The 24,586-nt window shown below is 40.5% G+C and overlaps 1 protein-coding gene and 1 long non-coding RNA gene across 10 annotated transcripts in view; both read left to right on the forward strand.

Annotated features, from left to right (window-relative positions):
- MACROD2 (mono-ADP ribosylhydrolase 2) overlaps window positions 1-24,586 on the forward strand; it is a 2,107,194-nt gene that overhangs the window by 1,669,455 nt on the left and 413,153 nt on the right. Inside the window, exon 1 of one of the 8 annotated variants that reach the window (XM_054542047.2) lies at window positions 2,703-2,735. The exons of the other annotated variants lie outside the window; for them this stretch is intronic. The gene's annotated coding sequence lies outside the window, so the exon portion shown is untranslated. Of the gene's footprint in view, window positions 1-2,702; window positions 2,736-24,586 lie in introns of those variants that run through there. 8 annotated transcript variants of the gene reach the window in all.
- The window catches only part of LOC129052187 (uncharacterized), a 53,472-nt gene continuing 31,558 nt past the window's right edge, over window positions 2,673-24,586 (forward strand). Inside the window, exons 1-2 of one of the 2 annotated variants that reach the window (XR_008517076.2) lie at window positions 2,673-3,225; window positions 20,515-20,696. This is a non-coding gene — a long non-coding RNA (uncharacterized LOC129052187). The remainder of the gene's footprint in view (window positions 3,226-20,514; window positions 20,697-24,586) is intronic. The other variant, XR_008517078.2, reaches the window with a different exon arrangement.

The raw sequence follows: 24,586 nt of genomic DNA on the forward strand, positions 1-24,586 counted from the left end.
GGAGCCTACACACCATTATTTAGTTCTTACACCTCATTGATATAAGTAATTTTTAATATCTTATTATTATTTCTGGAAGTCTTTTTGGTATGGTTCTTTCCATATCTAGCAGTTTGTGATTTTTTACTTTAACTGCAATATGTAGCAGTTTGTGAGGGATAAAATAAAACCCCCTTTTCCTTCTGTTTAAATATATGGAATGTCAGCAAAAGCCTCCTGTTAGCAGTAGCTGAATCTAAGAAATGAACCTTTTATACATTGACTTACACTATTTTGTCTAAAGCCAAAAATGGATAATGAAGAAGGAAAATGACAAATGTTCTTTCCTAAAGAGAAGCATCCAAGTGTAGAGAAGACCACCAGTGACTATAAAACGAGGAAGCCCCATAGCTAAGGGATTCACAGGTAAGCCCAGGACATGTGGACTGTGGAAGGCCATTAATGTGACATGCTCTGTGGTATTCAGATACCTGCTGCATGCTGGGTTCGGCTCTAGGGAATTAAGAAAAGATGAAGATGGATATGGAAAGGTCAGTGGCAATGGGTAAAGACATGGAAAGCTATTTCTATAACCGTAAAGGAGACTGAGTTAATTTATCTTGGAAAATAAAAAAAGGTAAGAAATGGCGTGCCATAATTTCTCTACCATTTATATCCATTATGATACAAAAAGTAAGCAGTTGCTGGTTGATTGATTAAAACACATGTAAAATAGAGAGTAGCTTAGTAAAAGGTATTTTAGTTGCAAACGACAGAAATACAAGAACTAGTAAATCTAAAAATGTATCTTTATGACTCTTGAACTCCAACAAAAGACTTTAACAGCAAGGAGTTAGAAAACCCAGGCTGCACATGGGTCTTGGGAGTGATTGGAACAAGGTTCCTGGATTCTGTCTGGATTCTCTTTCCAGAAATACATACAAACTTTCTTCTCTCTCCTTCCAGTCTGCCCTTCTCCCTACCGCTTTGAGCATGGCAGATGATAGCTTTTGAAATTTATATCAGATATCCTTGGCCACAAAAAAAAAAAAAGACATATCTCAAACTCTTTTTATCATCCCAGGGAACAGAAAATCCTGGGGAAAAGATTTATTAGCCCGAATTGGGTCAGGCATCTGCTCTTGGGCAAGTCACCTTAGTCCAATGAGTGAGGCCGTGTGGTGATAGTGATAATATTCTGCACCTGCATTAACCATACAGCTGAAGGAAGGAAAACTTAATAGCCAAGGGAAAATTGGCAGAAATTTCTAAGTGAACACTACATTATTTCTTTATCTTCACTTGGAAAAATCCAGAAGAAATAGCTCAGTCTGCAACATGAAGGATTTAGGTTAGAAAAAAATGAAATTATTCTGACATTAGAGCTTATTACACACTGGGATATGTTACTGAAAGAAGCAGTAAAATGTCTTTTCTTAGAGGTTTTTAAAAATAGAATTCATTTCTCATCAGTTGAGATGCAAATAGTTTTCAAAATGGATTAGACACACAGAAATTTTGTTTGACATGCAAACTCTTGACAAGGTCCTGCCTTTTTTTGCCAGTAAATTCAGCTCATTCTAGCCTTTTGGTACAATTCAACAAATACTTATTAAGTGTCTACTAGGTGCAAAGCATTAGGCTAGAGCTAAAAGGTTTATATTATGTTATGGAGATTTAGAAAACTGCAAATGGGCTGAGCGCGCTGGCTCATGCCTGTAATGCCAGCACTTTGGGATGCTGAGGTGGGCAGATCACTTGAGGTCAGGAGTTTGAGACCAGCTTGGCCAATATGGTGAAACCCTGTTTCTACTAAAAATACAAAAATTAGCCAGGCATGGTAGTGCATGCCTGTAGTCCCAGCTACTCAGGAGGCTTAGGCAGGAGAATCTCTTGAACCCAGGAGATGGAGGTTGCAGTGAGCCAAGATTGTGCCACTGCACTCCAGCCTGGGCAACAGAACAAGACTCCATACCCCACCCCCCAAAAAAATGGCAAATGACTGTAATATGTGGATAGTTGAGGCTATTGTCACAAAGGAGATTTAGATTTATTGCTGTGGAATTCTAAAGCATGAGAGAGAGTCATGAAAGAGAGAAGAAGAGAGAGAGATGCTAACAGAGAAACAAGGAAACACAGAATTAGCAAAGTGTTAGTTGATAGACTGAGATTTGAAATGCTCTTTGGGGTAAATAGGATTTCAGTAGGTAGAGATGTGTGAAAAGGCGTTTGGGACAGTTACAAGTTTGTGAACAGTGATTTGGATCATGTTCAGGGAAACAGAGTCATTCTTTTAAATGGAAACCTATGGTACCAGCAGGGAAGAGATAACAGAAAAGATTACCAAAAAAAAAAAAAAAAAAAAAAAGCTGGGACCATCCTCTAGAAGGCCTTAAATATGCTGAGTTTTAAGTTTTGTTTGTTTTGTTTTAGGAAGATTAGTATGGTAATGTGACCACCCAACAAGTTCTTCCTGCCCCACTGCACAAATAAAGACCACAGCATTGCAGTAAAGAAGGAGTTTAATTGACGTGAGGCTGGCCATGCCATACAGGAGACCAAGTTTCTACTCATGTCAATCTCCTGGAAGACTTGTAGGTTAGGGGTTTTTCAAAGGCAGTTTGGGGAAGGGGGTGGGTGTGGCTAAAATGGATGCTTGCTGCTGATTGGCTGGGGCAGAGATGAAATCATAGTGGGTTGAAGCTGTCCTCTTGAGCTGACTTACTTCTGGATGGGGCCACAGAAGCAAGAGCAAGGTTGGTGGGGGCCAGGTGGAGTCATGGATATCAGACCTGCAAAACCCTGGGAAAATGTCTCAAAAGGCCAGTCTACGATAGTGATGTTATCTGTAGGACAGATCTTGTGACCAGTCTATGCCTTAGCAGAATTCAGGTTCCTCTCCTTCTTTTAGCCTGATGGCCTTTCATTAGCTTTACAAAGGTGGTTGAATTTTGGGGAAAGCCTATTATCATGTAAACTATAAACTAAAGTTAGCTTAGCCTAAGACCAGGAATGATTAAGGGAAAGGCAAGATGGGGGGTTAAATCAGACTTGTACTGCCATAATTTTCTCACTGTTATAATTCTTGCAAAGTCAGTTTTAGTAACACTGTGAGACATGTCATGCCAAGGAAAGAGCAGAAGTTGGGAAGAAGAATTTGAAGGTCATTGCAGAAACTTATCCTGAGTCATTTAACTAGGTGGTGGTAGCAGAAATGGAAAGAAGAATCTATATGGGAGGGAGATGGTAAGGAAATAACCTACAGGGCTGATGGCTTAATGGGTTTTATGTATTGTGTACTTTCAAAACACTAAGCATTAAACAAAAAATAGAATTCTTTAATTTCCTAATTCCTTAAATACTAGACCTTTATTTACATATACATTTAAGCCTCGTATCAACCAAATAAATAGGTCAGCCTTTATCCCCATTTTCATATAAGCAAACAGATTTAGAGCTCTTGAATAATTAGCTGAGGCCATATTGCTAGCAATCTGCTAAGTGGGACTCTGAACCCAGGATGTCTGGCTCTATTGCTCATGTTCTTAACTACAGGCAGCTCTTCTCTAATTGAAGTATAGAGGGAACAGGATGAGTGTGAGAAGACAAGGAGGTTTCAACCCTTGTGGATTGAGAGGTGTTCCAGTTATGCATTGGTACATAATAGACTACCCAAGACCTAGTGGCTTAATACAACAACCATTTTGTTGCAGTCTGTGATTTTGTCTATTGGAAACTTGGACAGGCTTGGCTGGAGAAGTCTATTATACAAGACATGGACAAAGGACACTCAGTGCCATTCAGCTGGCAGATGGGCTGGTCTAGAAGGAGCAAGATAGCTTCATTCCCAGGTCTGGCACCTTGGTGGGGATGACTGAAAGTCTGGGTTCAGCTGGAATGAAGACCAGAGCCCTGCATGTGGCATCTTCAGCAACTGGGTCTCAGGCAGTCAGTGGATTATTTTTCCTGTTTTGGGACTTTACGTAAATGAAATCATATGGTGTGTATTGGTTTCTTTGACTCAATATTATGGTTGTGAAAGTCATCCATGTTGTTACATGCAGTTGTACTTCATTTTCATTGCAGTATTCTATCACATTATGTAAATATACTACATTTTAATTATACATTCTACTACTAATGGACATTTGGGTCATTCCCAGTTTGAGCTTTAATGAATAGGGCTGGTATGAATACTCTTGTACTCATACTCTTGTATATTGGGTGAAATATGTTCGCATTTCTGTGGAGTTATATTCCTAGCAGTAGAATTGCTGAGTTGCAGGATATGCTTCTGTTAGCTTTAACTATTTTCTATACTGTTTTTACAAATTTACACTCTTGCCAGCAGTGTATGAGAATTTCAACTGTTCCACATCCACTGTTAACATCAGACCTTGTTAATTTTAGCCATTTTAGCTTTTCTGACGGGACTGTTTTGATGTAGATTGACCCCAAATCAGAGTGAAGGTGTCTCTCTCCCACTGCATCATTCTCTGCTTAACTAACTCTCTATGCCTTCCCAAGAGATTATGAAAGATGCCTGTCTGATTCTTCCGTTTAAGTATTTTCTTATCTTATAGAAATATGTGGGATATTTCTCTTAAAATTCTACTGAAGCTTTGAAAGAAATGGTTCAAATGGACCTTACATTCAAATAACCTCTCCAGATATTTAGTCAGTGCTCTTTCCACATCTTTCAGCCAAATAACATTTACTTCCCTTTGCTGTATATGTTCTTATGTAGAAATAATAGTCTCAACATCCATCACAGTGCATTACATGTGGAAAATATACTTTCAGGTGAAAACTTGTTGAATTTTGGATATTTTGAGGTTTTTCAGATTTAGTTCAACCTCATCCAATATGTTTCCTTTCTAAGTAAGAGACTTAAGAGTAAATTTGGGCTCAGCTGCCAGGAAGTGAAAGAGAAAATTATCTGTACATTCAGATATGGATGTAGCAGAAGATGTTTCTCTAAATCGCAAAATCAAAAGAACCATGTCTACACAGGACTCAGAGGAATGAATACTTTGAAGTAATTTAGCAATGTGGGAATGGTCAAACATTTTCTTCTGTAAAATCTCCTGTTCTCTGCCCTTTCATTTTTTTCCCTTCTCATTCTCTTTCTTCCCAGGTCTGTGATAAGGCTAGATAACATAAGGAAGTCACTTGGCACAGTGTCCAGCCTGTAGTGCTTCTGGTCCTGCTTTTGATGATGATGATAGAGGAGATAGTAGTATCTCCTTCTTTAAGATATTTTCAAGTATGAAATTAACTGAGTTAGTATATGTGAAGTATCTTCTGGAAAGTTTGACATATAGTGATCTTCAGAGCAGATGCAGAGGAAGCCAGACAAGAGGGATAAATAAAGCAGGCAAGATGATATCGCAAGAGATAAGACAAAACTTCTGTGCTCTCTGCATTTGCCTTTCCAGGAAGCTGGTAGTTTAACTTTCCTTGGGCTTTCTGCAAAAATGTTCTGCATCTGAACTTGAGCAATTTTGAGTGTTTCTCTTCCTTGCAAACAAATGAGCCTTGACTTGAGCAGTCCCTTTAGTAGGCATGTCATACATTATAGTAGTTTTTGTGACCCTCTCATCTCTCCAACTGGATTGTAAAATCCTCAAGGGCAGAGATGTCTCTAATATGTCTTTGTATTCTGCCTTGTACTTAGCACAGGATGGGAGAAATGTCATGTTATCCTGCTGATTAAGTCCATTAAGGATTCAGGTTGCATAACTCTCCTAATGGGGAATGGAGAATAAATTCTGCAAGTGAGTTTAATGTTCACGAAAATCATCAACAGCAAATGTAGATGCAGTGCCCTTTGGCCATGCACAAAATGCAAGGGAGAGGGTGGTCTTTTCCTAACTCTTTGTGAATTACCCTCACTAAGTTCTCACCTCAGGGGCAGAATGCAATTTGTTTTTTCTCTTATAGATTTTTTCTCAGCCTTGGTGTGAAACCTCCAACTGAGTTGGAAGATCCAAACTGGGACAGGGAATTTAAAGAGGGGACCACAAAATTGATTCCAGCAGAACTTTAAGTTTACCCCAGGTTAGCTTCATCTGTTGCACACAGAAGCATCTGCTTAACAGATCATTGTAGATATGATTGCAAATTCCACGTAAAGGAATATTTATGGGAAGATCTGCCTTTCTGAATACATAACTAAAAATTAGTTTGTTTTGTAAAACTGTACTTTAGGCCAAACTCTGATTCACTGTATTAAGAGTCCCAAACTAACCAAGTGAGAGGGACATACTAGCAAAGACATCTTCATCCACATGCGGGAGGGAAGAGGGATACTGCCAAGTTCTTGCAGAAGGACAGCACGGTCTCTTTCAACTCCTTAAATATGTTCTGATGAGGCGCTTCAATAAAACATGCCCATCTGCGTGTTCCACTGGACTAATGAATATGAAGTGTATGTTCAGCTATTGATCTGAATTAAGTCCTAGGACCAGAATTTAGTGTCATTAATGATCTCTTTAATGAACGCAGGCAGAAACCATTATCAAATGATGTTTTTTTTTTCATCTTGGAAAGATTATTTTAAATCCAAACACATTCTTCCAACTCTGTTTTAACCCCCCAGAGATATATTTTAAAAGCCATTGTGAGAAAGTAAATGAGAACATTGTCCAAAGCCTGGGAGTGAAGCATTTGGTAGGAACTGGAGGTGGGGAGAAGGAATGTTAAATTCCTATTTCTTGAACCATTACACTACTTTTTCCTCATTTGGTGCATGTCTGGAGGGACAGGGCTTGGGCAGAGGAATGCCCCTTCTACTCTGCTGACAAAAAGCACCAAGAGTGGCTGGAAAAGGCTGTAGGGCACTGGTTTCCAGATTTTGTTGCACCTTGGAACCACTTGGAGAGCTTTAAAAAACACTGATGTCCAGCTCTTACCTGCAGACATTTTGATTTCACTGGTCTAGAGGGTGATCTGGACATGGGGATTTTGAAAACAGTCAGCTGGGCATGGTGGCTAACACCTGTAATCCCAGCACTTTGGGAGGCTGAGGCGGGTGGATTGCCTGAAGTCAGGAGTTCGAGACCAGCCTGGCCAACATAGTGAAACCCCGTCTCTACTAAAAATGCAAAAAGTTAGCTGGGTGTGGTGGTGGGCGCCTGTAATCCTAGCTACTAGGGAGGCTGAGGCAGGAGAATCACTTGAGCCTGGGAGATGGAAGTTGCACTGAGCTGAGATCGTGCCATTGCACTCCAGCCTGGGAAACAAAATGAAATTTGAGCTTGAGTGAGTTTGAGCGAAACTCTCACTCAAAAAAATAAATTAAAATAAATAAAAAGAGTCTTGGCTTATTCTGAAGACAGTCCTTTAAAATGGCCAAATGAAAAATAAATGACTGTGTCAATTCAGCTTATTGTAAACATTTACTGAGCACATACTCTGTATAAAGCCATATGCTATGCTTTAGTAATGCAAACAAAATATAAAATATATACCTACCCCTGAGGAGCTCACAAGTTCAGTAGTGAGGGGGGCCAGTTACATGGACAGATAAATGCAATGAAATTACAACTCAGTTAAATACAAAACATTGTGATATATACAAAATCAAAAATTGTCCCAAAGTAGTGAAAAGTACAGAAAAAGAGACAGGACCAGGAAATACCTTACAGTGGAATTTCCAGATATAAAATAACAAATGATCAGTATTTCTGAAACTTTGAGTGCCAGAGGAAGAATGAGTTGTAGCAAAGAACTCTATCATAAGGGATTTTCTATGTTGTAATAACATGAGGTTTCATGGGAATAACCAGCATCTTAGAATGGGGTCTGTCTTAGTAATAGTCTAATGTAAAACAACACGATTATTTATTTATCTTGCCTGCCTACTTTTCTTTCTCCTTCCCTCCCTCCTCCCCTGCTGTCCTCCTTTCCTCCCTCCTTCCCTCCTCTCCTTCTTCCCTCTCTCTTTTCCTCCTTCCTTTTCTACTCTCTTCCTCCCTTCCATCCTTCTTTCGTTCCCTTCTTTCTTCCTTCCTCCCCTACTTCCCTCTTTCCTTCCTTCTATCTGTTCATCTCCCCATGTTATACCTACCTACCTACTTCCTACAGAGGCACCTACAACTTTGCCTTTCATTGTTTAACTGAGTTATAGTTTGTGAAGACTAGGGTGACTTAACCACCCACCTTCCTTTCAACTGTGTGGTTTATAACACATATGTATCTCATTGATGTTTTTTGTGGACATTGCACTTGTGTAATGTATTCTTTTCTCATTTGGGTAAATATGAATGCATTGAAATAAAGAGGACTAGTTTTTTTTTTTAATTTCAAAATTATATTTAAAGGGAAAAAATAATGAGACAATAGCAAGAGTCACTATTTAACTCAATTTGCTGTATTCTCAAAACTGGACCTTACAGTAAGAACTATAAGTAAGAAAACAGCTACTTTCCAATGGAGATATAAATAACAATGCCAGATGAGCTGTTGCTCTTAAATCTTACAGTGGGACTTCATTAGTGTGACAAGTGAGAAGTAACAAATTTATTCCCAGAACTAGAAAATGCCATTCAGGATAAGTGTTTTGATTAATTCATTTTTAGAGAGGTAGGGCTGTTTTAACCATGACAACTCTTATTTGCCATAATAGAAGCATCTGTGAATTTTTTTTTTCTGAACACTTCATGTGTATTTACCATTCCACTGTCATGATCTGGTTATTACTAGGACTGGGTTGCTATTAATAATCAACACATTATTTAAAAATTGAACAAGCTAATATCACCAGCCCGTAATTTTCTGGGTTTACACATTGAATCTATTACCATAATTAAGTTAATAGTATTTTAAATGAATGTTTATTTTTTATGGCTTTGTGTAGCAAACTACAATTAGATGTTTGTCTACATACAAATGTTTTAGGAGTGTTCACTCTGTAAATGGTTTTGTATGAATCTATTGTAAGAAAAAGTTCAACCTCTTTTGCATCTCCGATGAGTTAGAATTAAGTGATACTGCTCCTGTCAATTCATTTTCTTAAACTCAAAAGTTTCACTTTGTCTGTTTATGCCTCTTTAGTTTGTCTATATACCATGAACACATATTCTTCATCTTTCCCCACCTTAGTATCTAGTGTGTTTTTTCCTCTCTGGTTGCCTATCATTAGTCAATTGTTTTTCGTGCTAATCAAAGAGCAGAGAGAACAAACGATGAGCATACAGGTAAAATGACGTTCATGGGTTTCTTAGTTCTTTGGACACTCAGAGAAGAGAATAAAATAGTAGTTTGAATCATTTGTGGTTCTGCTGTATCTGTAATCCACCCATTTGACATAATGTATTATTGGAGTGGGTAATTGGAAGTTCATAGGGTGTGTTTCCATATACTTCTTATAAAGAACAGATGTAAGAGTCAATTTCCTGTTTGAATGGTGATTTGAGCACTGAGCAATTTATTTAATCAGAAATGTCTTTATTATTCATAAAACTGTTCCAGTCTGATCCCATGTATTTGTTTCAATTCTGAATGTGACTCTCTACCCAGGGCTGATAAACTCTGTTGTTCACATTAGGATGTTAAACAGAAAAGGTCACGCATCTGATCCCATGTGGCCTAATTAGTGTCAAACAAAGAAAATGTCTGTAAATTGTTATAGGCTGCAGTACCAGAAACCCACGTTACTTACCTTATGGGGATTAAATTTGCCACAAACTCTGTGCCAGACCATCCCCATGGCTGTGGCAATGGTACTAAAGCCACATTCCATTGGTGGTAGAGATGGCAGCCAGGAGTAATGTGTCGGATATTGTCAGTTATCACTCAGCATCCATTTTCACCTTTTTCAGTGTGTCTTACTATGCCACAGGGGCTTGAGGGTTAAAAATCAACTTTCCTGACTCCTTTGCAGCTAGGGTTCTAGATGTAAATGATGTTCTGACAATTAGATGCACTTGAATGAGATTTGGATGTCACTAAAGTTAAGGCAAAGGCCATCTTCTTGCTGCTATTCCTGTTGGTGAAGATGGCTGCAGAAATGAGTATTTTCAGGTGCCTGTGGCTGTCAGACTTGGCCTTGTAGGTGTCTAGAAGCAGTTGTGGCAGCAACAGCAATGCCTTCCTGACCTCTGCTTGCAGCAGCTATAGTTTTATGTCCCTGTACTAATTTGTTCAGAGTGAGGCTCCTGACTCCTGATCTACCATGCTGTCTAGGAATTTTGCAGCCAGCTAATCTACTGCATTCAATCCCATTCTACATGAAATACCAGGTTTCTGTTTCCTGCAATCAACTTTGACTGATATGAAAACAGTCATAACCACAGAAATGAAGAGTTATAGTTTATTGAATATCTATTAAATGCCAGACTAATTGAGGCTCAGTGACATGTACAAGTTCATAAAGCTAACGAATGGCAAAACCAGTGTTTGAGTTTCGGTCCATCTGTTTGCAAAGCTAGTACACAAAGGGCAGAAACTGTAATATGTCCATTTATATTTTCAATTTTTAAAAAGAATGAAATCATGTCCTTTGCAGCAACATGGATGCAGTCAGAGGCCATTATTCTAGGCAAAGTAGCACAGAAACAGAAAACCAAATACTGCATGTTCTCTCCTATAAGTGGGAGCTAAACATGGGGTACTCTTGGACATAAAGATGCAACAATAGACATTGAGGCTACTAGAGGGTGAGTGGAGGGAGGGAGGGGAGCAAGGGTTAAAAAACTATTGGGTACTGTGCTCACAATTGATGGGATCACTCGTACCCTAAGCCTCAGCATCATGAAATATACACATGTAACAAACCTGTGCATGTGCCTCCTGATTCTAAAATAGAAGTTGAAATTATTTTTTAAAAATCCCACATTTTAGAAATCCCCAAGGGCAGCTGGGCGCGGTGGCTCACAGCTGTAATCCCAGCACTTTGGGAGGCCGAGGCAGGCAGATCACCTGAAGTCAGGAGTTTAAGACCAGCCTGGCCAACATGGCAAAACCCCGTCTCTACTAAAAATACAAAAATTAGCCCGGTGTGGTGGTGCATGCCTGTAATCCCAGCTGGTCAGCAGGCTGAGGCAGGAGAACTGTTTGAGCCCATAAGGCAGAGGTTGCAGTGAGCTGAGATCATGCCACTGCACTCCATCTAGCCTGGGCGACAGAGCGAGGCTCCCTCTCAAAAAAAAAAAAAAAAAAAAAAAAAAGAAAGAAAGGAAAAGAGGAAAAAAAGAAATCTCCTAGGGCTAGGGATATTTGGAGATCCCCAAGGGCTTGTGGTTTTCTAAATTTCTATTCAACATTTTAGAAATCCCTAAGGGAAGGAGACTTTTGTATCCTCAAGGGCTTGAGGTCTATAATGTCACTGACTTAAAAGAACACATTCTAGAAGAACCAGATAGAATATGTGCACCCTTGAGATTGGAATCGCTGCATCATTGAAGCGAGTCCATATCAGCTTCCACCTCCGTGGTAATACATGGGATGCATAGATGTAGAATCTAGTCTCAGAAGACAATGTGATTCTTTAGCCCATTCAATTTGTTCATCCGTTATTTTTTGTATGCATCATCTCAACCCTGTAGGGGGCAGTTAATGGGTTGAGTTTCATGTTTCAGATCCCCTTGATCTTGTTTGTATGTATATCACAGTGTTTATATAGTCAGATCTTTCAGGGACTGAAGTAAGCCCTGAAAAGACAAAGTGCATCATTAGCTGGGTTTTTCAGCATTTCGTGGCCTAGTGTAAAACAAAAGTGGGAGGGTGATAGGGCAGAAAGTGCTCTATTATTTCTGTTGTCGACAAAGACTCAGTTACCTGGACTGACAGCACTGCCCTTCCCAGCAGTAATTGGGGCTGTGATCAGCCTGCAGGAAGACTCAACGGTAGGGGGTCCTAGGATGCACAGGTGAGAGAAGGGGGATGTTTTGCCTGAGAAGGTATGACTCTGGGGGCCAAGGAGGAAGGGATGAGCTGTCACATGGGAGAGATGCAGGCTAAGAACTAAAACTAATGAATGGAAGTTACAGAGAGGTAAGAAGTTTTTTTCCAAGAACTGCCTGGGACAAACACAGCTACTCCAGGAAGCCACTTCATTGCTGAAGGTGTTTTGTGCAAAAGTGTACTGGCAGTTAAAAAGGAATGCTGCAGATAAGATTCAGCTCCATAAAAGAGTGTGAAGATATCTCTCATTCCTGAAGTTTATAGGATGCTCCCCACAAAGGGCTGCAGATTTCCTTTCTAACTCATTGGCTGGAGCTCAGCGACACGATGGGTTGAAGCCATGGCTCTGGAGGGAACTAGCTTAGACTTACATCCTGGTCCTGACATTTACTTGCTGTATTATATTAATTCTGTACTTCAGTTTCTCCATCTGTAAAATAGGTGAAAGAACAGTGTCTCTCTCATAGGGATAAGTGTGAAATCAAATCATTCAACCCATGTAAAGTGAATTGAGCTGCTTATTCCTATTGGCTATGTGGTGATTGACATCGGAGCCCCCAAACAGTTCAATGGGAGAAAGTTGCAAATGAATTCTGCACTCAGATGCTCACTCAAACGTCTTAAGAACTAGGAGAACCCAGGAGACCCTGTGACAAATTTTCAACACCATTTGGTCCAGCTAAAGGGTTGTTTCAGACTGGCTTTCTCAGTCCTTGAGAGAGAATCTAAATATTTCTCAAGGCATGCATTACAAAATGTTCAAGTAGCTGCTCTACTTTTGAGAACATGGACATAAGACAGGCCCACAACACTGGGGGATGTTCGAGAAAAGAAGGGACACCCTGGGCCCAGGTCCAATTAGGGATCAGCACCTTCTGTGTCCCCTATCTTTACATGGATAATGAAGGACTGGGGAGCCACAGTTGTAGGCTGATACCATGGCAACCCCCTTCCATGATTGTCACATACAGATGAGTGAGTTTTTAATCTCAACATCAGTCCTGAATCTCATTCATTATTTTTAAGCCCTAAACCAGAAAATAAATATTGCTTGTCTTTTCTGTCTTTGCCTAATAAGTAACTGAAGTTTACATAAAGACTTGGCTTACTTTGGTTGTTTCCCTGTTGGGTGTGTGATGTCCAAATTTAATTAAAGGCCATGCTGTCGGCTATAAACTCCTTTAGTGAGAGAAAATGACAGGAAGGCCCAGATTTTTTTTTTATGAGGCTTGTGTTGATTGAGTTAAAGCATGTGTTCTAACTGAGCTCCCTTGGAATGAGCCGTGCATTATTCCATGCCACCTGGCTGCAAAACGAACACAAGGAATTTGGCTCTGACATGAAGAAACCCTCAGTATTAGGGAAATGGAGCTGCATTCCATGTAGAAGCATGGCAACCTCAGGCTCTGTTCCTCCCCCTTTGCCCTCTCACCAGACCCCTGTGCATCTCTGTTCTTTCCAGGAGAGGGAGAAATAAAAAATATCTCAACAGAAATGGAAACAAGTGTTGGGTTTTTTTGTTTTGTTTTGTTTTTCTAGCAGGGTACACCACTCACTCAACCATACCAAATGTGAGTGTGGGAGGCTTGGAATGAGAAAGAAATGGTTACTTTTTAAAAGCTAGCAATATTAACAGGTGAATGTCGTAGGCCATGAGTCTGAATGTGTCAGAAAAGAACTGCAAGTCATTAGACAAGACCAATAGACCTCCCGGAGGGAAGCAGTGAGCCTCAGGACTGTGGGCACTGGCCTGCCTTTGTCTTGGGTATTGACTTGCTGAGTGGCCTCTAGGAACTTAATTAAGTTCCTGGATTCCTCTTTTGACAAATCCAGATTACAAACAATAACCACCATGGCCAGTGCTCTTAAATTCATGTGATAGTAGAGCATTATAAAATCAGAATTCTACTGAAGAGCTGATAATTATGTAGGAGAGAAGAGCATGCTGATTGGGGCAAAGGGGCCAGGTGGTTAACTTTTCATGGTTCAAGAGTTGATAAAAAGCATATGAATCACAGGCCAGTGAGAAGGACATTTTTATGATTATTTGGAAATTTTTGACTCCATCCGAAACGGAGTTGAAACATTCAGGTCCGCAGGGTGTGAGTAGACAGTTGACTTATGATCTCAGCAGTTGGGATGTGTCATTTCTGTTTCCTAAAAGGCTCCCGATAAATGCTTTCTGGAAGGTGCTGGTGAAAGACATTTGGAATTTAACAGAGACAGCAGCAGCAGGTTCGGGGCTTATCTCAGGCTGCATTGTAGATCAATCCTGGGCACAGTGGAAGGAACACTGTTACAAAAGAGCCATTTCTAAGAAGGCTTCACTTCAAAGGAGATCACCCACAGCACAGGAGCTGATGCAGAGCTGAATAAATAATGAAAAATACAATAAAGATCAAATCTGATAGGGATTTGAATTATATGCCAGGAAAATATTTCTGATGAAAATGAAATGGTAGGGAGGGTTAGAGACAGATTGAAGAATTCATAATCAGAAATGCTCACAACCTGCATCGCTTAGTCCTGTACAATTTTGAGGCTCCATGAGAACGCAGTTAGTGGAAAATATATCAGAATCTTTTCTCTGAAATTCGAGGTCATCCTTATCTTGAGACTGCCCAGGAGTTCATACTCCCTACTCTCCTCAGACCCCACTGTAGTGTAGGAAAACTCTGGCCCTGATGGAGCCATTTGCAAAGATGTTACGGAAGAAGCTGCTGTGGCCACCCCTGCAGAGTCAGGCACAGATCTAGGACTTCAAGGCACATAGTTCCTGTTCATAGTAGACCAGGCAGAGCCAGCTTTTGGGTGTCTCTCCAGCCCTGAACCCCTTTTCTGACAGTGATCCCCAAGAGGTAATGTCCTTCCTGGCCTTCAGCCATGTTTTTCCAGTGGGACCTCAAGGCTCTTTCCTATCGGTCATAGGTTTGGGAGATAGACCATGAGAAAAGAGAGTGGGGGGAAAGAGAAAAGGAAAGAAACAAAGAGAAAAAGGGAAGGAGAGAGGGTAGAGGAAAGAGAGAGAAGGGGAGAGGAAAGAGAGGGGAGAGAGATGTAGGAAAAAGGAGAGGAAAAGAGAAGACAGGGAGAGAAGGAGAGAAAGAGAGAGAGGCAGAAAAGGAGAGAGAGGGGATGAGAGAAAGAAGGAGAAAGAGGGGGTGAGAGAGAGAGAAGGAGAGAGAAAGGGGATGAGAGAGAAGGAGAGAGAAAGAGGGGGTGAGAGAGAAGGAGAGAGAAAAGGGGTGAGAGAGAAGGAGAGAGAAAAGGGGTGAGAGAGAAGAAGAGAGAAAGAGGGGGTGAGAGAGAGAAGGTGAGAGAAAAAAGGAGATAAAAGGATAGAGGGAGAGAGAAAAGGGGATAGAGAGGGAGAAATGATAAAAGAGACAAAAAGAGATGTGAGGAAGGGAGACAGAAAAACAGGAAACGAGAAAAAGATGGTGAGGAAGAGAGAACACATGCTAGAATAAGGCAGATACAGATGAAATAAGAAATAAATAGTGAAAGAGTGAGACAGTGAGGGGGAAATAAAGGAATAGGAGAGAGGATAGAGAGAGAAGTGGATAGTGAGAGAGAGAGAGATGGTGATAGAGACTGAGACAAAGACAGTGAGACCGACGTACAGACGCAGAGTGACAAGAGTTGGGAAGAGGCCAGAGGGGGCCTAACGTGATGCTTGGGTGGCCTCTCTGCTCTTGAGAGGATATTGGCAGTGTCTCCAGCCCTGTGCACATGTCCCACTGCCATAGCAAATCCAGAGGCTCCGCACTGCTGTGGTTCTATCTGCCATTACACAAACTATGAGGCAGCCCTGCCCATGCAGAGAATGTAGTCATGTGGCCTTTCTTGTTTTATCATCCCTTCACTCTTTCTTACAGGCTCTGCCCCATCCTCAGCTTCTGTTTGAGGGACCTGCAAATTATTCTTGAAGGACAGACATGATGCTGTGCTGGGAACTGCTCTCCTCCTCAAACTCTGGCCTGTTTCCTCTTCATGAAGCCTGGGAGCCTCTATTCTTCTTTTTTCTGATGGTTCTTTTTCAGGAGGTTTCTGAGTCCCACCAGCAAACAGACCCGGGTGGGCTATCCTGCCAGGCTGACAACGAGACAAAGATGGACATGCAAGGGCCCATGCTGCCTCGTCTGCCATCCCACAGCTTTCCCGCCAGCTGGGCTTATTGGAAGCTTTCCTTTAAATTTCACTGTCTCACATTCCAGACCTTCCTCATTTCCTTGGGCCAGTGGGCTCAATGCCCTGGTAGCTGGGCTGTCTCCCTCTTACATATGCACATTATTTTACAAAGAAGCAATCTAGCCAGAGCAAGTATATTGAAAATAGAGTTTATTGGAGTTGCTGATTGTGGATGCTTGCAGAGGGCCCTTTCTTATTTTTCTGAAAGCTGCATTGCTTCAGTTGCGAATCAAGGTCCCTTGATCACCATGCCTCTGCTTGCCTCATGCTCAGTTTTTCTTATTCTTTTCTTCTCTTTCATCCAACTGCTTCCTCCAGACTTCAACTCTTATATCTAAGCACTTTGGGCCTTTGGTGCTGTTTTGAGGCAGACTAACTAGAGTAGAATTCATTGGCATTAAAACAGTAGATTCAGCAAAGTCTGGTGGAAATAAATAGTGTAGATTAGTGGAAGGAATATGAGGAATTGGTAGAAGATTCATGCCTCTATGGAGGACATGCTTTGCTGAATTTCTGGAGAATCCATGGTCTTTTCTAGAATTGTGTGTCTTTGATCATCACCCAGAGAGACAAGCTTTTTTGCCCTTCGTGGAATCTGGTATATAATGCAACAGAGCTCCATTATTAATGGAGAAGATGTACAGACAAAAATAAAAACAGGGGCAGCGTGCATTTTGGTAGGGTCTTCTATTTCATCCTAACACACAAGCCTCTTATACCTCTTTGCCTTTTCCCAAAAGGCATATGTGTTTTAGAGGCAATTCCAGTGAGTAAATTATTCACCTGAAGAGAGGGAAGGTATAGAATAGTTAGAGTTTTATTTTAATTTTTTTATACTGCAAGGGAGACTTTTCTTTGTCTCCCAACCAAAAATAGCCCAGCTATTGCCAAATGAAAATTTCTTCCACATATCCTTCCCTTGCCAAAACCCTTTATAAAATTTTGTTTAAAAAATCAGTGTGAACCGTGAAACAGTAGAACTCATTCTAATATATGAAAACATGTATATACTGCAAAGTCGTCTTCTTTTCCAAGTGGCCTGAAGGTGGCTTTGCTGCAAACAGTGCCTTTTGGGCATAAGAAGCCCTAAGAGTCCAGAGACAGTTGAGAAAACCTATTTTCTTTCCTGTCTAGTCAGTATTTGGGGAAGACAAAAAATGAGAACATAAAGAAAGGCAAGCTCCCCAAGCTTACAAAAGATTCCATCTCTGGTGATCCTGTGAGCCAGAAAATAATAGAAGTTTTGAAATTGGTGTAGCTCATTGCTAGACAATGGAAGGGATTGTGGCAATAGTTCAGCGTCTGTCCTCGGTTATTTCTGAAAGGATAGATAGTATCATAGAAAAACAATCCATACAGGAACCCTTGAACAAACAATTACAAGCATCATAAAGCAAGCAGGTCTGGAATCGATCCCAGCAACTATTTCCCATTCTCACTCTTCTTTAACTTTGCCTGTTAGGTGGTTTTCAAATTCAACCTTCTGTGAGTGTTCTTAATGGTACAGTATCAATTTCCCCAGGTAAGGAATGTCTATGCCCGGTTCTCTCTCAATAAAGCAAAATATCACATCGTTAAGTAGTTTTCCTCTCTGATTTGTGGTTAGAGTAAAATAAAGAGGGAGGGAAGTAGGGAACTGTGTACCTGTCATGAACACACACACACACACACACACACACACATGTGCATGCAAGAAAAACAAAAATAATAAATAAATAAAAATAATCCTTTATTTGCTAGAACATTTCTCCCTGGAGTAGCCGCTGAGGAGAATCTCTATCCTGTCTTCTGTGTGTGTGTGTGTACGTGTGCACACTCTGCTCTGCCTTCACATTCCTCTCTGAGCATGCCGTACCTCTCCTGCCACATGCATACACACGGGACATTCTGCCTGGACTCATGGGACGAGATTACTTGCATGCCAACTCACTGCCTCAGGAGACTTCCTCTTTATATTCAACCACGCATGGGCCCTTATACAGTCATAATTCTTGCCACCAATTGAACATCTTGTTGGAATATTTATCCACTTTGGTTTAGCTGGAAAACAAGTTTTTCCATATTGCAAGAAATAAGTGCAGTAACTTGATGGTGTTTAATTGCACTAATTTTGGATTTGGGGGTGACCTGGATTATACAGATCCTACTTCCATGATGTATATTTATGGGTACCTCTTCCACCAGCTGTTCAAGGTTCTCTACAACCTGACCTGCTTACATGTTAATCTCACCTCCTACCCTCAACCTTGTTCCCCATGCTGTAGCCTGGAAGGCTTATTTGGATACCATACTAATCGTCTTCCCACTTCAGCATCCTCCAACTTACCCTCTTCCTCACCTGGACTGTTCTTCCTTCAAAATCTGTATCTGACTAATTTCTTATCATTCTGATATCATTGAATTGTCATTTCCTTAAAGACACTTTCTTTGACCACTATAATGTGCTCTCCTTCATTCTACTTTCAACAGCATAACCCCATTTAATTTTCTTCTATGGGATTTCAGTCTCTGTCAGATTGACTTATGTCATTGCATGTTTGTCATCAGTCTCTTTTCTGGAATATGGTTTGTTTGTGGTCTGAGCCTTATAGTCTTATTCACCTGTGTGTTCTCAATGCCAAGGAGAAGATTTGAAACAGAGTAGATATGATAAATATTTAATGAATGAATGAATTTATAAATACACAAAACCAAATTGTGTGCTAACCACTTTATCAAGCTAAACTTGATAAATCACTACAAAAATCTTATTGGGGAGGTACCATTATTATATTTGTCTTGTTAGAACTTAGGTTTGGCTGCATGTGACAGAAAATCTCAAAGTAGAGGCTTAAAATTAGATGGACATTTATGTTTCATTCATATGAAAGCATTTTGGGCGTTCCAGTTGTCATCTCCTCTACCATCCTCATGGTCTTAAGATGGCCACTAGGGGTCCAGCCATCACTTCTGTTTCTAGACAAGAGGATGGAGGAGGGAATAAAAAAGGAGAATGCCTCTCTCCCTTTAAGTTCGATGATAGTCCTCGCAGTGTGTCTCATTGGCCATTATTTAGACATATATCATACCTACTTATAAGATAAGCTGGCAAACATAACTCAGGGCAGGAATGTGCTTACCCAAAACAAAAACAAGATCTTGTTCCTAAGAAGGAAAGGAACCAGCCCTCTATGCTGCATCCCCATTGACTCTCACAGAGAGAAAGTGACTCTGGCAAAGTCACACAGCTAATATAGCACACAGTGCTGAGATAGAAACCCTAACATCATTACATCCCTGCCACCTCCAGCATCTAAACCTCCCCCACTTACCCAGTAATATAGTACATAGAGAATCATCCCTCTCTGCAGGGATCTTTGGTAGACTGTGGAGCCAAGGTTGAAGCTTCTTTCTTCATAGTCCCCAAATCCAGGGAGAATCCTAGTAATTGTCAGATGGGCCTGTATAGAGTCTGCATTCACCCTTCCCCTCCTCAGCCTCACTCAGCAATCTCTTTCCTTCTGTTTTCTTACATAAATACTCTTTTGTCTTAACAATACTAATGACAATAATACTTCTTTCTATCGAGAATTTACTTCTATTCACTATGCACTCTATGGTTTTATTTTTATAAGAATTAGTTTATACAGTTCTCACAAGCAGCTAAATGAGGTTAAGTAAATATTTAACTCATTTGAAAGATGGGTGATCTATCAGACCTAAAGAGGTTAAGTAATTTTTTATTTTTTTGACATGAGGTGTCACTCATGTTGCCTAGGCTGGAGTACAATGGCACGGTCTCGGCTCACTGCAGCCTCCGCCTGCCAGGCTCAAGTGATTCTCTTGCCTCAGCCTCCCAAATAGCTGGGATTACAGGTGCCCACCACTTTGCCTGGCTAATTTTTGTATTTTTAGTAGAGACGGGGTTTCACCATGTTGGCGAGGCTGGTCTCGAACCCCTGACCTCAGGTGACCCACCTGCCTTAGTCTCCCAAAGTGTTGGGATTACAGGCATGAGCTACCATGCCCAGCCTAAGTAATTTTTTCAAGTAAATCCAGAATTTGACTCCAAAGTTCACCTTACAACAAGCCTTCTCCAATTCAAACACCACCTTGCCTTTAATGTCTTCATCACCATGTTTAAAAGCACATTCTCATGACTCAAAACAAATGATTGTCTCTGAGCTGAAGGGGAATGATGTCTTATTTTACCTGAACCACAGATCAGTTGCTGCACCGGAATGGTGGACAGTTGCCTCCTCCTGGTGTGAAACTACAGTCAGTGACCCAGAGGCAAGAGGGTCCCCATATCATCACAGAGCCCCAAGACTCTCAATCTCTGTAGGGATGAATGTGGAATTTTTCTGTTGCTTCTGTGTTTCCGTAACTGTTTACATACTGTGTCATGTTAATGCATTCTGCTCTACCATTTTTCTCCAATTATCTGAGCTTTCGCAGGAACTCTGAGGTAGTGAGACATACATTGAAGATGTTCCAAAGAAATGAATGGAGGAGTTTTCTCTGCAAATCCTTTTTCTCTGAAAAACTCAGAAAAGCTCACTGCCTCATCTTGCATGTGAGCACTCCACTCTGAATTCTGAAAAGCAGCAAGAGAGAAACCAGAATCTGGCAGAGGAGAGGTGAATATTATAGAAATTGTATTTTGAAAGATATTCTTATCGGGGTAAAATAGGTGGGAAGAAACCTCATGAGTTCCCTAAGAAAATGTCTTTCAAAAGTTAAAAAGATACTCTTACTTATAGTAAGTAAGCTGGAACCAATACAGCAAGGCTGTGTAAATATATAATATGTGGTATTAAGGACAGGCTGAATGCATGGCTAGGCCTTTATTTTTAAGAAATGTGTATTTAATGCATTGCACTTGCTCCTTCAGCTTTGCTACACTCTGTTGGATTAAGAGGTAACTTAGCAGGCAAGCTAATTTGAAATCACATACACATGCTATATAAATGCTAGACATGGCTTTCGGAAGTATTATTTACTGTTCACAAATCCATATTATGCAAATATCAAAAGAATGCCTGGTATTCTCTTGTAGTCAACATTTTTTAAATTGTACTGTTTCCACACTGCCTCAACAGCTCCTGCTTCTTTTTCTCGGGGTTTCTTTTGTGATTCACACTGGACTGTCTCACTGTTCTGAGCTGATAGGATCCTATTATTATTTACTTCTTCCTTTCAACACACCCCTGAGGCAGTTCAAAGGTGAATTCACCATTATTAGGTATTAATTCACAGCAAAAACACAGGCTTATCATTTTTAAAATCTGTTGTCAGGACTCACACTGGTTTTACAATATCACCTTGTCACAACAAGAACTAAACCTTCTGATGAGCCCCAAGCCTGAATTTCTCACCGTCATAAATAGTATGGGGACATATTTAACATTTATTGATAGAGAATGGCTAAAATGTATTAAGGTGGAAATTTGTGCTGAAAAGTCTTCATATTTTAGTTCCTTTAATCCTTAAAACAATCTTAGGAGCTACGTGTTATTTTATGACTCCTTTTTTTTTTACAAAAAGTCAACTGAGGCTTGGAGAAATTCTCTGGTTAAGGTTAAATAGTGATATGGTTAGGCTTTGTGTCTCCACCCAAATCTTATCTTGAATTGTAATCCCCATAATCCCTATAATCCGCATGTATCAAGGGAGAGACTGGGTGGAGGTAATTGGATCATGGGGGCAGTTCCCCCATGCTTTTGTGATAGTGAGTGTGTTCTCATGAGATCTGATGGTTTTAGAAGGGGCTCTTCTCCCTTCCATCGGCACTTCTCTTTCCTGCAGCCTTGTGAAAAAGGTGCCTTGCTTCCCCTTCACCTTCCACCATGATTGTAAGTTTCATGAGGCCTCCCCAGCCATGCTGAACTGTGAGTCAATTAAACCTCTTTCCTTTGTAAATTACCCAGTGTCGGGCAGTTCTTTACAGTAGCATGAAAACGGACTAATACACACAGCACAAACATAGTGCAGCCTGATTTGGAACCCAGGCTGTTTGGCTCCAGAATCCATACTGTGTGTCCTTCACCTCACCATATTGCATCTCATTCTGTGGTATCATTCACTTAATCATTTATTCATTCATCCATTAATTTTTCCACCATAAAAGTTCTAAATGAATGCCTACTCTTTGCCAAATGCAATACAGAACAGTCGGTGAGAATATAGGAAAAGGGAAGTAGCAGTGATGCTATGGAATCTTAGAGTTCTCCTCTCCCGGCCTGGGAGTACAAATGTCATAGAATTATTTATGGAAGAGTTGTCAGCTAAGTAGACACCAAAAGGTTAAGGAGAAATTACCTAGATAGACTGGGAAGAAGAAATGACAGGTGGAAGAAACAGCCTGGGCAGAAGCACAGGGGCAAGAAACAAAGATGGTATGTATGAAGAGTTACAAACAGCTTGGTTCTATTACGGCATAAACATGAGACAAGAGAGGAAGTCATAGAGTTAGCAAAGGGCTGAAGGATCTGCCATGCTAAGGAGTCAGCAATCCCCACATTAGGATGCACAAAATGATCCACTGAGATATTAGAAGAAAATATTAAAGTTTGTCTTTATATTTCTCTTTGATACTGTTTTTTCTTTCAATTTTTGGTAAAGCTTTAAAATATATATAGCGTACAAATGCAATAACAGAGGAAATATAATTCTTGTGGGAAAAGTGTATGCTAAAATTATTTTACTGATAGGGTCTGGATGAATATAAGTTTGCAGGTCACTGCCGTAAGTAATGGAGAGACAATAGACAATTTTTTTTTTTTTTTTTTTTGAGATGGAGTCTTGCTCTGTCACCCAAGCGAGAGTGCAGTGGTGCAATCTTGGCTCACTGCAACCTCAGCCTCTAGGGTTCAAGTGATTCTCCTGCCTCAATCTCCCAAGTAGCTGGGACTACAGGCGTGCACCACCACATCGGCTAATTTTTGTATTTTTAGTAGAGACAGGGTCTCACCATGTTGGCCAGGCTGTTCTCAAACTCCTGACCTCAAGTGATCCGCCCGCCTTGGCCTCCCAACCCAAAGTGCTGGGATTACAGGCATGAGCCACTGTGCCCAGAGGACAACAGACAATTTTAACCGAGGGCTTTCTTGGTGTATGCATGTGTCTATAGATTGTTCTCAAAACACTGTAATGGGTGACGGCAGAGGTGTAATGCTCAGGGAGGGAAGTGCACTGAAGAGATTGCTGCCACCAGGGAATTTAATGTTGATGAAGATAGAAGCCAAGGCTTTGGAAATAAGAGAAAGTAATAGATTAAAATAATTTTTAGGTGGTTAACTTAATAGGGCTGGTGATAGATTGGCCATGATATTTAAGAAGCATCGTCTCACTCTACATGAGCTCCAGCCACAAGCCTTCTTGCTATCACTTGAATAAGTCCAATACAGGACTCCACAGGACCTTGGGCCTCCTTTTTCTGCTCCTGGAATGCTTTCCCTCATCTTTGCCTGGCTGGCCTCCTCATTTATTCCTCATCTCTGTGGCAATGTCCATTCTTATCATTGTGGCCTTCCCTGACCATGTTATACAATTCCTCAATACTTCCTATCAACCTTAGTGACCTCCATGGCATACACATCTGAGAAATTCTGAAATCACTTCTTTGTTGTATAATAGTATACCATTAGGGACTTTGTCATTTGTGTTCATTGCTCTTTCTCACGTGACAGTGTTTGACACAAAATGTGCTCATTAAATAAAGGAGCAAATAAATACATAGATGAACAGGTAGATGGATGGGTGGATGGATGGTGGGTGGATGGATGGTGGGTGGATGGATGGTGGGTGGATGGATGGATGGATGGATGGATGGATGGATGGATGGATAGATGGATGGGTGAAAGAGTGACTCTTTTTAAACTTATCCCTTAATGAGACCATGAGAGAGATGGAATGTTTCCACTGAGAGATGAGAAAAAGAATGTCCTAAACAGATTAGAACTTGTCTAAATTTATCCTATCTCTTAAAACTCTTTACTTAGTCTATAAAGAGGAAACCAAATAAAAATGGCTTATGTAATAGAGGAGATTTATTGACTCAGGTCACTGGGTAGTCCAGAAGTAGAGCAGCCTCAGAATAGCTTGTTTTAGAAGCTGAAGAATGTATCTGGAACTGGATCTGTTTCTTTCTTTCTTTTCTTTTTTCTTTTCTCCTCCCCTTCCCTCCCCTCCCCTCCCCTCCCTTCCCTTCCCTTCATCTTTCTTTCTTTCCTTCTTTCTTTCTTTCTCTTTCTTTCTTTCTTTCTTTCTTTCTTTCTCTTTCTTTCTTTTCTTTCTTTCTTTCTTTCTTTTTCTTTCTTTCTTTCTTTCTTTCTTTTTCTTTCTTTCCTTCCTTCCTTCCTTCCTTTCTTCCTTCTTTCTTTCCTTTCTTCTTTCTTTCTTCTTTTTCAGTGTTCAAACATTTTATTAAATCAGATAGCATTGTTATTTCCACATTGTTGCACATACTGACTTGTATTCAATTATAAGAGTATAGCACATGTTTACAAAGGTATGGCTGAGCAGTCAG

The sequence above is a fragment of the Pongo abelii genome, chromosome 21, assembly GCF_028885655.2.
Source record: "Pongo abelii isolate AG06213 chromosome 21, NHGRI_mPonAbe1-v2.0_pri, whole genome shotgun sequence".
Classification (NCBI taxonomy): Eukaryota; Metazoa; Chordata; class Mammalia; order Primates; family Hominidae; genus Pongo; species Pongo abelii.